Source organism: Zea mays, chromosome 9 (assembly GCF_902167145.1).
Source record: "Zea mays cultivar B73 chromosome 9, Zm-B73-REFERENCE-NAM-5.0, whole genome shotgun sequence".
Classification (NCBI taxonomy): Eukaryota; Viridiplantae; Streptophyta; class Magnoliopsida; order Poales; family Poaceae; genus Zea; species Zea mays.
In genome coordinates, this window is record NC_050104.1 from 73,215,559 (window position 1) to 73,228,837 (window position 13,279).

Here is a 13,279-nt window from a genome sequence, read left to right on the forward strand (position 1 = left end):
GAGCCTCCCGAACTAACCAATTGGACTATTGCGCAGTGAGCAGGCCGGAATACTCGCCGCCGACGAGCTCACCCGCCTGCGCACGTGGACCAGCCTACTCCAACCATCCTCGGAGACGATCAGCACATCGGCGTGACCGTCAAGACCTCCCCTACACCCTCAGCCACATCACCGGAGCGATCTCGCAGCCGGTAAGCCCCTCCGCCGCGGATACTATTTAATTGGGAGAAGGACCACGAGTTTAATTTAGAGTCATCCCAGGGGTTTTCTGCGTAGTCTGAGACTCCTGTGAATAGTGTTTCAAGGGCACGATTTAAATGTCTTAGTTAGAAACAAGCCCAGGGACCCCGAAGCGAAACCATTTTCCTTTAGCTATTTCTTGTTTATTCTTTTAATGAGTAGAGAACTTAGGAAATTCATAACTTGAGAAATATTTAACCAAATTTAGTCAAACCAATTTTGCTTGATTCCAATTAATATGAACTATTGAACAAAAATACTGAACCCTATGGTTTCTGTATTGATTTTTAGAGTTTGGAATCAAATAAGAAAACTACCCAAACCTTATTAAAATAAGGAAAAATAGTTATGCTTCTGTACTAGACTTAAGAAAATTTTAAGAAATACATACCCAACTTAAGCACTGTTTTAAAATATTGAGCACCCCAGTATACAAGGTTAACTCAAGATTATCTATTAAAGACCATATCTGTCCAAAACTTAGGAAAATAAGAAAGACAATAGAAATTAATAAACAGAGGATGAACATATTTTTCCTAGTCCACTTAAGTAATGAAGAACCTAGGAAAAATACAAAGAACCCTAGTCCAGAGCAAATCCAAGGTTAATTATTTATTTGGGCACTAATAAAACCAGAAAGGCCATAATTAAAACTATAAGGACCATTTCAAAATTGGTAAGAAAAATTCAGTAGACTCCTAACTACTAGAACACCACTACAAAAATAATAAACACCCCAACCCATCATCATAAGTGGGTTGAACAATTAAAACTTGATTTTTGCCATATTCTAATTAAATCCTAATAAAATCTAAACTTGTGCAACAATAGGCAAATTAGTTTTTACCCAACTATTAGTGAAGTAGAACACGAGAAAAAACTACAAAACCTATTCAAAAATATGAGGTAAAACCCATTACCCCTACCCATGAAAAAGGTCACATAATCCAAGACATTCTACCACCCTTTCCCTTAAGCAAAAAGTTGCCAAATTCTAGAATGATTGCTCTTGCACAAAGAAGAAGATAGGAAAATTTAGAAATTTGTTGTTTGATATTTTCAAGTATAGTGGTAGTAGAAAGCATCCCATTGGTCAAAAACTTTAGAAAATCATAGTAAATTAACTAATAAGTGTTAGTGGCTGAAATTTGGTACAAAGTCATGTTATTGAACCTAAATGCCAGCAAAAATAAGCCTTAGAGAATAACCTACTGTTAAAGGAGAGTTGTAGTTCAAAGCACCCCCTCTGCCCTAAAACTTGATAATTTTGTATAGAGAGAACCCTTCACTTTTTAAGCCCCAACTTTTGAGACAGACAGTTATACACCAATGAGGAGCTACTGTAATTTTTACAAAATTTTTAGAAATTTATAAAACTATCTTGTAGTTCAAACCGACCTTAAAGGCATAAAAGAAAAGGAAGAAAATAAATTAGAAAGAATAATGAATCTCACCCCCAATGAATTCAACTAGGAATATTATTAAAATTTCACTAAAATATAAAAGGGGAAAGATTAGTGGAACACCAAAATAGTCTGACCATTCAGTAACCAAACTTGACCCTAATTTACTAAGTATACCAAAGAAATCTCTAGTAGCAAGATTTAGCTCTACCTTATTTATTTAATCTTTCACCATACAATTTAATTGCTAAAATTGTATATCATACTGTCGGCGTTTCGAGACCGGGGGGTCCCTGGGCCAACGAGTGAATGTCGCCACGTGCCCCAGCCCAGATGGGTCGAGCGCGAGGGCGAGCGCAAAGGGGGGAGAGCGAGGCGGCTGGAGACCGGCGTGAGAGAGGTGGGAATCCCGCGGCCTTCGTGTTCGTCCCGCGCCCAGGTCGGGTGCGCTTGCAGTAGGGGGTTACAAGCGTCCACGCGGGAGAGGGAGCGAGCGGCTTCAAGCGAGCGCCTGTCTCGTCCTCGTCCCCGCGCAGCCAACCCTCTCTAAGAGGGCCCTGGTCCTTCCTTTTATAGGCGTAAGGAGAGGATCCAGGTGTACAATGGGGGGTGTAGCAGAGTGCTACGTGTCTAGCGGAGGAGAGCTAGCGCCCTAAGTACATGCCGTTGTGGCAGCCAGAGAATTTTTGGCACCCAGCTGGTGTGATGTCGTGGCCGTCGGAGGAGCGATGGAGCCTGGCGGAGGGACAACTATCGGAGCGGTTGAGTCCTTGCTGACGTCCTCTTGCTTCCGTAAGGGGGCTGAGAGCCACCATCGTCACAGAGTATGCGGGGCGCCATCATTGCCTATCTGGCGGAGCGAGCCAGATGGGACGCCGGTCTTGTTCCCTGCGGCCCGAGTCAGCTCGGGGTAGGGTGATGATGGCGCCTCCTGTTGACGTGGCTAGTCTGCGCCCTAGGTTGGGCGATGTGGAAGCTCCTCCGGAGCCGAGGTCGAGTCTGTCTTCCGTGGTCGAGGTCGAGTCCGAGCCCCTGGGTCGGGCAAGGCGGAGTTCGTTGTCTTCTAGGGCTGAGCCCAAGTCCGAGCCCTGGGTCGGGCGGAGCGGAGTTCGTCGTCTTCTGGGGCTGAGCCCAAGTCCGAGCCCTGGGTCGGGCGGAGCGGAGTTCGCCATCTTTCGGGAATTAGCCCGAGTCCGAGCCCTGGGTCGGGCGGAGCGGAGTTCGCCGTCTTTCGGGACTTAGCCCGAGTCCGAGCCCTGGGTCGGGCGGAGCGGAGTTCGCCGTCTTCCGGGACTTAGCCCGAGTCCGAGCCCTGGGTCGGGCGAAGCGGAGATTCCTATGGTGCCTTCGGCAGGGCCTGACTGCCTGTCAGTCTCACTCTTGTGACACCCCAGGTGTCTATTTCGTGTTATGTCGGGAGATTTATCCTAATCTCGGATGCTCAGTGAAAATTTCTATCTCTTTATCACATCTATCTTCATTCATCAAGTTACTCATGAATGTTTCACCAAATTTGAAATTATTTGATCTCAAGAACAGCCAAATTTGGAGCCTGTTAAAACTTTTGTTTCTTAAAGCAAACGCAAATTCGAAAGTCAATATCGTCTCGCAACTCCCGTCCAAACTCATTTATTCGGAGTCTCAATAGTTGTTATGTTATCCAATCGGTGTCTGAATCCGCTTTCTCAATAATCGGTCTACATCCAAATACTTAATCTGAATCCGCATTCTCCCGCATGATCTCTTTATGTGAACCTCTAATTAATTCTTATGCAAATCGACTTGTTATCTCTATGTCATCATTCATCTCTATCTATCAAGTGTATTCTAAAGATTTCTTAAAGTTTGAACCAATATTCGTGTGAAGTTATAAATCCTACGCTTGCTTGAGACTGCTCGATTAAATAAAAGCAAATTTAGAAATTCAACCAAGTTATGGTAACTTTCCCAAAACACTCTAAATCAACTCTACAACAAAAGTTATTGAGGGTCCATGCCAGGAAAATGTCAAGAAAATAGTCTGATTGCCTTAAAAATATAATTGAGAGCTTTATAATGATACTACCTTGACCAAAGTGAAACTTTTATTTATATTCAAGATATGAGGTTTGACCTTCAATAAAAATTGTAGAACCTGTGTTATACAACAGATTTTATATTTAAACCAAGCCTTGATTCAATCTCTAAGCATCTCAAACAGTGCCATCAAGATAGAATAACAATCTGATTTCAAGATTTGAATTCTTCTAAGTCTGAAATCAGCATCGTTCGGGTCGACGTCTCGCGTTCCCAAATTTTTGTTGAACAACTTGAGTTTCACCAAATATAAAAGTTGTTAGTAACTAATAGAGGCACAACATATTAAAAGATGGCATTCATCCGATTCCGTTTGACATGCTTTGACACTCAGTTTTCACGAGTTTCCACTGTTTTCTAACCCACTGATAAACCAGTTTTCGTGGGTCTATAACTTTCTAACCAGTGCCCAAATCACCTCAATCTCTATACACGATTTGTAGAGTATACATCAAGGAACAAATCTTCTGCAGTGATCTAGGTCCGAATCCAAACAGAAAATGCCAAAACTGGGCGTCCAAAGTCGTCCTGCCATCACCTGCAAGCAGACTGACATGTGCAGAGCTCTGCAGGCCACCACCCACGCCACCAATTGCTGCAGCGAGCGCCTCTTTAAATGGCAGCCCATCTGCCCTGCTCCCTTCCTCCCCACGTCGTCCTCCCTCTCCCTCACGGCAGCAGCAAGCCCCTGCCCTCTACCACCTCGCCTCCTGCTCGGAGCAACAGCCTCCCATGGCGCCCTGCTCCATGCCGCGCCCCGTCTCTTTGCTGCTCGCCATCCATGAACGTCTACTCCCCATGGCACCTTGGTGAGTACTCCGGCGCCCTCCTCTAGCAGCAGCTCTAGGCCGAGCGCCCCTCCTCCCTCAGCTCGACACCCATGCAGCAGGGAGCCGAGCCTTACTTCCCCAAGTGCAGCCGGCAGCCTCCCTACTGTTGCTGTTTGTGAGGTTAAAAATGACTCCCAGTGCCTATGACGAGTGGGCCCAAGGCGAGTTGTGAGTGCACAATATTATAGATTTTTACTCTTCCTTCAAAAATTCATATCTTCAGTTTGGTAATCCCTAAAATCGTGAAATTTATTTTGTTGGCTTCCTTATGAAATGCTCTAACTATTGGATCTATATGTTGGCATGTTTTAGTGGAAAAGTTTTTCTGTAGAAATTCGTATTTAAAAACTGGTTTAGAGATTAAACGAACTTGCTTCTCTCCATAATTTTATTTATAAAAATCTAAAAATGATGAAACCTGTTTTGTTAGTTAGATGTTGTCATACTCCATCAAGGAAAAATATAAAACTTATGTGTTGTTCACTGTTTTATTGGTGTGCTAATTAAAACATGTTAAATAGAGAAAAGAAGATTTATTTGCTTGTTATTTTTGGATCTGTAGCTCCAGTGCTCCAAATGGGTTGAAATTTTTACAGTAGACTCTTGGTGTGATGCGTGGTGACTGATAAAAATTTCATGAATTGTTGTGCATGTATGATTAAGTTAGTGATTTAACTTGTTTAATGCACCTTAAGTAGTTTTAAATGATTTATAAATAATATATGGATGTAAAAATGGAAAATGGTGTTCCACTGTCCTTGCGTGATATTATAGTAGCCTAAGAAAACTTAATATGGTCATGCATCCACAGAAAATAATTAGTTTTAGATTTAACTTGCCCTCACATGCTTTATTGCATTAACAATTTGTTATTTTTGTAGTAAATGCAATATAAAATCTGAGCATGTGAAATTTATACATTATTCATAATTGGTCATTACCTATGCCTCATAAAAATTCCAGCCCTAAATTAGATAGTTTCATTTGGTGCTAAAATAACACCTATTTTATAATTGCAAGACTTAGTGAAAAATTAGGAGTAAATAAAGTCATGCATGTTCACGGAATGCTTGAGTTATACCTTAAAACTAATTAGAGATTTAATGGTTATGTTATGGTATTCTAAAAGATAAATATTAATATTGCTTCATCATGATTTTGTGTGATGTCGGACATGTGTGGCGAAGTGTTTTATTTTGGTGAATGTGTTTGTTAATTGTGTGGTAATTCTAGCGCACGAAATAACTTGGATAAAAAGTTAGTAAGTCTACTTGTTGGTCCTAATTTGATTGTTTCAACTCCAACAAATGGTAAAGTATTAAAATGGTTCAAGACTCTAGAACGCGGCAATTTTTGAAGTGAATAGGAGCTGAATTTTATTGGTTGTTGTTTTGGGCTGCACGTACTATTTTCGTCGTGTTGTTTGTTTGATGAAGTAAATTATGTTTTCTGTAGAAATGCCATATAATAAAGTTGTAGATAACTTTATTACCTTACTTGTGTTAAAATTTGACAGCCATAAGTCTGATCGTTTAGAAGTTGTGTTTTTCGCAAATTCAGTAACTGAATCTGTCCAATCTCTGTACAGATTTCAGAGAGTGAATTGTTTGCTTACGCTAATGTTACAATCTGTTCATGGTCATTATAAGAAAGTTGTAGATGGTTTTCTTATCTTGCTTGTGTTAAAATTTCATAACCATAGGCCTGACAGATTACGAGTTATGAATTTTACAAACTGGTTGCTGTATTCTGTCCACTAACAGAACAGATTTCGAAAACTGAATTGTTTGATTCAGTTCAACATAGAATCACTTCTTGGTGATTATAAAATTCATGTAGTACTTTTGCTAAGCTTTCCAAAAAGTCTTGGATCACTCTTTTTGATGATCTGAATATTAAGTTATGGATGTTTAAAGTCTGAAAACTGAATCTGTCCAATTCTGGACAACAAAGCCTTCTAGTGTCTTTTGTCCTTAGTTAAATATTTAATCATCTTGAGATGTTTATAAATGATATGTAGACAATTTTATTACCTTTCCAGAAAGTCTAGGATCAATTTGTTTGGATGTCTTAACCTGTAGTAGTGAATTTTTGAAGTCGCAAGTCTGAATCTGTCCAACCTGGACAGACCTGTTATTTTTGTACAGTTTGACTTTGCTAAGAGTCTAGTCATATTGAGACGATAATACCAAAGTTGTAGAGAACTTCTTAGACTTTCCAAAAAGTATTTGTTCACTATTTTTGGATAAATATTTGAAGAATTACGACTGAAACAAGTAAATGTTGTGCTGCTGTCCTAATCTTGTTGATTGCGGTTTTTTGTTGTACTCTCTTGTCTTGCTTGAGTATGATTGATAGTGTTATCTCATGATCCCTATATTAGTAGATTATATAATTGGAGATATACAAGTAACTAGTGCAGTAGTAAATTAAATGGTTGACATCTAGTAAGAAATTAGCTTCGATCAACGTCAATTTAGCAAGTGTCACTATATGGACGAAAAACAAAATTAATGAGATGTTACCATTTCTAATAATTGTGCTGCTAATCTAAGTATTAATAAATAACCAACCTCAATAGATTAGTATAATAAGCAATGTGATTAGACTATCACTTTCTTGTGTGCCCTTGGATGTATGCTTGCATTAGAGTATTGCGAACAATTGTACAACCCGATTAAGTAACTATTCCTTTTTAACTAAGTCTGTCTATGTGTAAGTCATCGTAAATTTATGCGTACTTAACTAGTTTAATAATAAGTAACTAATGAATGATAAAAGTAAGCGTGGCGAATGCTTGTACTTATGATGTCGTGTTTGCAATAGATAATTATAGGAAGTGTTTGTTGTTTTCCAGTGATGATTGACTACGTATGCCCGATGACGTGTAGATAACTAATGCTAACGTGTGGTGGTTTACGGTGTCTTCTAAATTAATGTTAGTTCGCTACCGTCCATTTTGGGATTATCTTGTGATATATTTCATCATATTCATACATATGCATCTTGCATCTCATTTAGGACCGAGAGAGGATGATCGTGCAAGTGATGTAGTGCCAACCGCAAGGTGCAGTCGGTGGACGACCCAAGGAAGGATGGACTTAACCAGTGGATGCTCGCCAAGCGAGTACCTCCCAGCAAACACTATCTAAGTGTTAAATTAAAGGCAAGCCCCGGTTTTATGCATAACCGTTTATATATGCTATTTTACTACACTTAATGTTTGTAGGCTTGTACCGTGCACTTAAGTGTAGGAGTTGGTTGAAACCCTAGTTGCATGAACTCAGGATTCCTTTTGAGATGGATACTAGTATGCTAGGTCGAGTAGCTGCTATGCTAAATCAGGATCTCGGTAGAAGTCGAGTGATTTTTCTAGCACTCGCGCGAGGTTAGGGATTGGTTGTATCCATTTTTTATAACAGAATGATGATGGTCTGTGGACACGGATCCATGGGGATGCGTTGTCTATGATACAAAATTGGAATAAGGATTAACATGCGGATACCTGTGTCAAGCGTTTGAATGTACTAAACACATGTCGGGAAAAATGGTAACCGGTAAACCTAGTACCTGAGTGAAGCCGGGCGCGGACTTTATCCCTCATGCGACCTGAGACTGGGTCTCCCATTCTAGATATGGTGGGTACAAGTGCGGCCACTGCACGACGGCAGTCGGGGTCAGTGGAGCATTGTATGCCAAGGCGGTGAGGCCTGGCCGCGAACGGGGAATCGATGGGGACGGTTGATATGTGTGGGGACGGAGTGCCCTGACATGTCGTGTGTTTAGGTTTACCTTGCAAGGTTAAAAACTTGATTCGAATCGTCTGCTTCTCGCAGCTAATGAGACTGCTTGATCCATTGTACTGCATTGATTAATAAGTGGAAATGAGATACTGGCAAAGATGTTGATTGATATAATGTTTGATACCATGTATGAATAGATAGGTTCTCATCTAGTCTAAATTATTATTCTAGAACTTGAAAAGCTAAAACCTGTTTTTAGACTCAGCTAGTGCTTTTGGCAAACCAAACCCCTCAGCCAAACAGCTGCATGGTCTAGAGATAGAGGAGTAGACTCCTCACACCGGGTAAGTCTAGCTGAGTATTAGTATACTCAGCCTTGCTTGTGGCATAATTTTTGCAGGTACCTCCTTGATTTGGTTGATGGTGTGACTTGGCCTCCATCCCTGCCACCGGGATAGACGGTCGAGTGGGTTACTGCTTCCGCAGGAGAGGACCAGGAGGAGTAGTGTGGCCAGGCTTCTCTATGTTACTCGGTTCTTCTCCGTTAGTTATTTCCGCTGCATTAAAAACTGTGGTTATTATTTATGAAACTCTGATAATGTAATCACTAATGATACTTTCTTAATTTATGGTATTATGCTTTATTGTATTTCTCTGTGCCTCACCTTCGAGTGAGCTAGTGGTATTCGATCCTGGATAAGTGGCTTTATCGGACTAGATCCGAGGGATTGACGAGTTATTCCGATTTAAGTGTGTTGCTGCCTTTAAGGGTGCGACTTGGGCACTTAAGCTGGAATAATTCGGGCGGTTCCGCCACAGCTGGTATCGGAGCGAATACCAGTACAGAGAAGTCAATAAGTCATGATTACCAACCTTTTCTAAAGTAAAATTTGCTTAGAAACCAAAGTTGGATAGATATCAGGACGATAAGGATAGACCTAGGACGTGAAGCCTTAGGAAATAGATGGGTAGCTAGGTGGCTATTTATATAGGCTATAAAGGCTACTAATACTATTAATAGGGATGCTGTAGAAGAACCCGAAAAATTAGTTAGGTCTGAGAAGACGACTAGAATGAGCATGCATCATGATTGTCGCATTTTCATTGTCTCTTGTGCACCAACATGCTTCCCTCACCCTTATTCCAATAATAAGAACTTGCGAATAATGTGATATACTGCTATGTTAGAAATGCCTTACCTCGTGTCAGATTGGTAAGTCTTGTTAGGTCGTGCTATGTGTTTATCTTGTCTTGCTATCTAGGTGGTATTGTAATTGTTCAACCCTTTTTTACAAAAAAAATGTTGTCTGTTCTGTTCATAAAAAGACCCCAATCCAAACAACATTGAGTTTAGCAAGTGAAACCTCTTAAAAAATCATGATGGTGTTGATGTTTTCTAGCCCTCGTGTGTTTACCCTTGAATTTACACCTGCACAGCTTATAGAACCCCATAGCTGGACCGCTAGTTCAACCTAAAGCTTCCTTGTGAACTTGTTTATGTTAAAAAAATAATAAAACCTTGGTTGGTGTATGTTGTGCAAAACAATATCCAGTCCCAAATTCTTCTTGGAAGCCTTGTCCAAAATTCTCATTAAATTCTCCTATGCTCAACCTAGAAGCCATCTGCGTTGATGACCTCTCTTTTCACCTGGATCTAGTAATCTTTTCCTTTGTGAATCATGTTGTGAATTTATCATCCGAATCTCTGGATCATTCATCGAGATCTACCCCGTCATCTTGTTATCTTCTATAACCCACTCTCAAGTATTAAATATGGATCAGTCTAATATCTCATTATGATCGTTCCCATACTCTTCTCTGAAGATCATGACGCTGTTTTATCGACTCTATCTCTAAGCAGTGTATCCATTTGGTTCAATGGATTATGCTGTTGACTTTGGTTCTCTCATGTCTCAGCAAGTTGCCAATCTTGATCTCATGGTTGGTTCCCCTCATATCCACTCTCGTATAAATCTCTGACCTGATAATCTCCGTATTAATCATAAAATAATTCTCTCAGTTGAAGAAAGTTCTCATGTGATGCTCTTTTGCCAACAATCTCTGCTTCAACTCCGGTCACATTCTTATTTTCTGAGCCATACTCTCATGGGCTCCATCTATCTGTGCTATGTGGATTTCTCATGGGTTATGTTTGGTAATGGTATTATGACTAACGACCGATGGTGTCGCGACGAAACCAAGAGCCTACTATGGTGCACACATGGTTGAGCTGCTCGGCACGCGCTGGTATCACGGTTAATAGTAGTGATCCATTACGAGACTATACTGATGTGCTATCTTTTGTGGACATTCTCTCAAAGTGGTCGTGGCATTTTGTCTCAATATGTCACGGTATTACGTCCAAATCTATCTTCAGTATCTTGTCAGATGACATCTCATGAATTGGCATCTATCTTCAGCTTGGGAGTTACATGCTTCTCCACCATTGAAGATCCTCATTCGAATCTCGGGACGAGATTCTTTTAAGGGGGGAAGGCTGTGACACCCCAGGTGTCTATTTCGTGTTATGTCGGGAGATTTATCCTAATCTCGGATGCTTAGTGAAAATTTCTATCTCTTTATCACATCTATCTTCATTCATCAAGTTACTCATGAATGTTTCACCAAATTTGAAATTATTTGATCTCAAGAACAGCCAAATTTGAAGCCTGTTAAAACTTTTGTTTCTTAAAGCAAACGCAAATTCGAAAGTCAATATCGTCTCGCAACTCCCGTCCAAACTCATTTATTCGGACTCTCAATAGTTGTTATGTTATCCAATCGGTGTCCGAATCCGCTTTCTCAATAATCGGTATACATCCAAATACTTAATCTGAATCCGCATTCTCCCGCACGATCTCTTTATGTGAACCTCTAATTAATTCTTATGCAAATCGACTTGTTATCTCTATGTCATCATTCATCTCTATCTATCAAGTGTATTCTAAAGATTTCTTAAAGTTTGAACCAATATTCGTGTGAAGTTATAAATCCTACGCTTGCTTGAGACTGCTCGATTAAATAAAAGCAAATTTAGAAATTCAACCAAGTTATGGTAACTTTCCCAAAACACTCTAAATCAACTCTACAACAAAAGTTATTGAGGGTCCATGCCAGGAAAATGTCAAGAAAATAGTCTGATTGCCTTAAAAATATAATTGAGAGCTTTATAATGATACTACCTTGACCAAAGTGAAACTTTTATTTATATTCAAGATATGAGGTTTGACCTTCAATAAAAATTGTAGAACCTGTGTTATACAACAGATTTTATATTTAAACCAAGCCTTGATTCAATCTCTAAGCATCTCAAACAGTGCCATCAAGACAGAATAACAATCTGATTTCAAGATTTGAATTCTTCTAAGTCTGAAATCAGCATCGTTCGGGTCGACGTCTCGCGTTCCCAAATTTTTGTTGAACAACTTGAGTTTCACCAAATATAAAAGTTGTTAGTAACTAATAGAGGCACAACATATTAAAAGATGACATTCATCCGATTCCGTTTGACATGCTTTGACACTCAGTTTTCACGAGTTTCCACTGTTTTCTAACCCACTGATAAACCAGTTTTCGTGGATCTATAACTTTCTAACCAGTGCCCGAATCACCTCAATCTCTATACACGATTTGTAGAGTATACATCAAGGAACAAATCTTCTGCAGTGATCTAGGTCCGAATCCAAACAGAAAATGCCAAAACTGGGCGTCCAAAGTCGTCCTGCCATCACCTGCAAGCAGACTGACATGTGCAGAGCTCTGCAGGCCACCACCCACGCCACCAATTGCTGCAGCGAGCGCCTCTTTAAATGGCAGCCCACCTGCCCTGCTCCCTTCCTCCCCACGTCGTCCTCCCTCTCCCTCACGGCAGCAGCAAGCCCCTGCCCTCTACCACCTCGCCTCCTGCTCGGAGCAACAGCCTCCCATGGCGCCCTGCTCCATGCCGCGCCCCGTCTCTTTGCTGCTCGCCATCCATGAACGTCTACTCCCCATGGCACCTTGGTGAGTACTCCGGCGCCCTCCTCTAGCAGCAGCTCTAGGCCGAGCGCCCCTCCTCCCTCAGCTCGACACCCATGCAGCAGGGAGCCGAGCCTTACTTCCCCAAGTGCAGCCGGCAGCCTCCCTACTGTTGTTGTTTGTGAGGTTAAAAATGACTCCCAGTGCCTATGACGAGTGGGCCTAAGGCGAGTTGTGAGTGCACAATATTATAGATTTTTACTCTTCCTTCAAAAATTCATATCTTCAGTTTGGTAATCCCTAAAATCGTGAAATTTATTTTGTTGGCTTCCTTATGAAATGCTCTAACTATTGGATCTATATGTTGGCATATTTTAGTGGAAAAGTTTTTCTGTAGAAATTCGTATTTAAAAACTGGTTTAGAGATTAAACAAACTTGCTTCTCTCCATAATTTTATTTATAAAAATCTAAAAATGATGAAACCTGTTTTGTTAGTTAGATGTTGTCATACTCCATCATGGAAAAATATAAAACTTATGTGTTGTTCACTGTTTTATTGGTGTGCTAATTAAAACATGTTAAATAGAGAAAAGAAGATTTATTTGCTTGTTATTTTTGGATCTGTAGCTCCAGTGCTCCAAATGGGTTGAAATTTTTACAGTAGACTCTTGGTGTGATGCGTGGTGACTGATAAAAATTTCATGAATTGTTGTGCATGTATGATTAAGTTAGTGATTTAACTTGTTTAATGCACCTTAAGTAGTTTTAAATGATTTATAAATAATATATGGATGTAAAAATGGAAAATGGTGTTCCACTGTCCTTGCGTGATATTATAGTAGCCTAAGAAAACTTAATATGGTCATGCATCCACAGAAAATAATTAGTTTTAGATTTAACTTGCCCTCACATGCTTTATTGCATTAACAATTTGTTATTTTTGTAGTAAATGCAATATAAAATCTGAGCATGTGAAATTTATATATTATTCATAATTGGTCATTACCTATGCCTCATAAAAATTCCAGC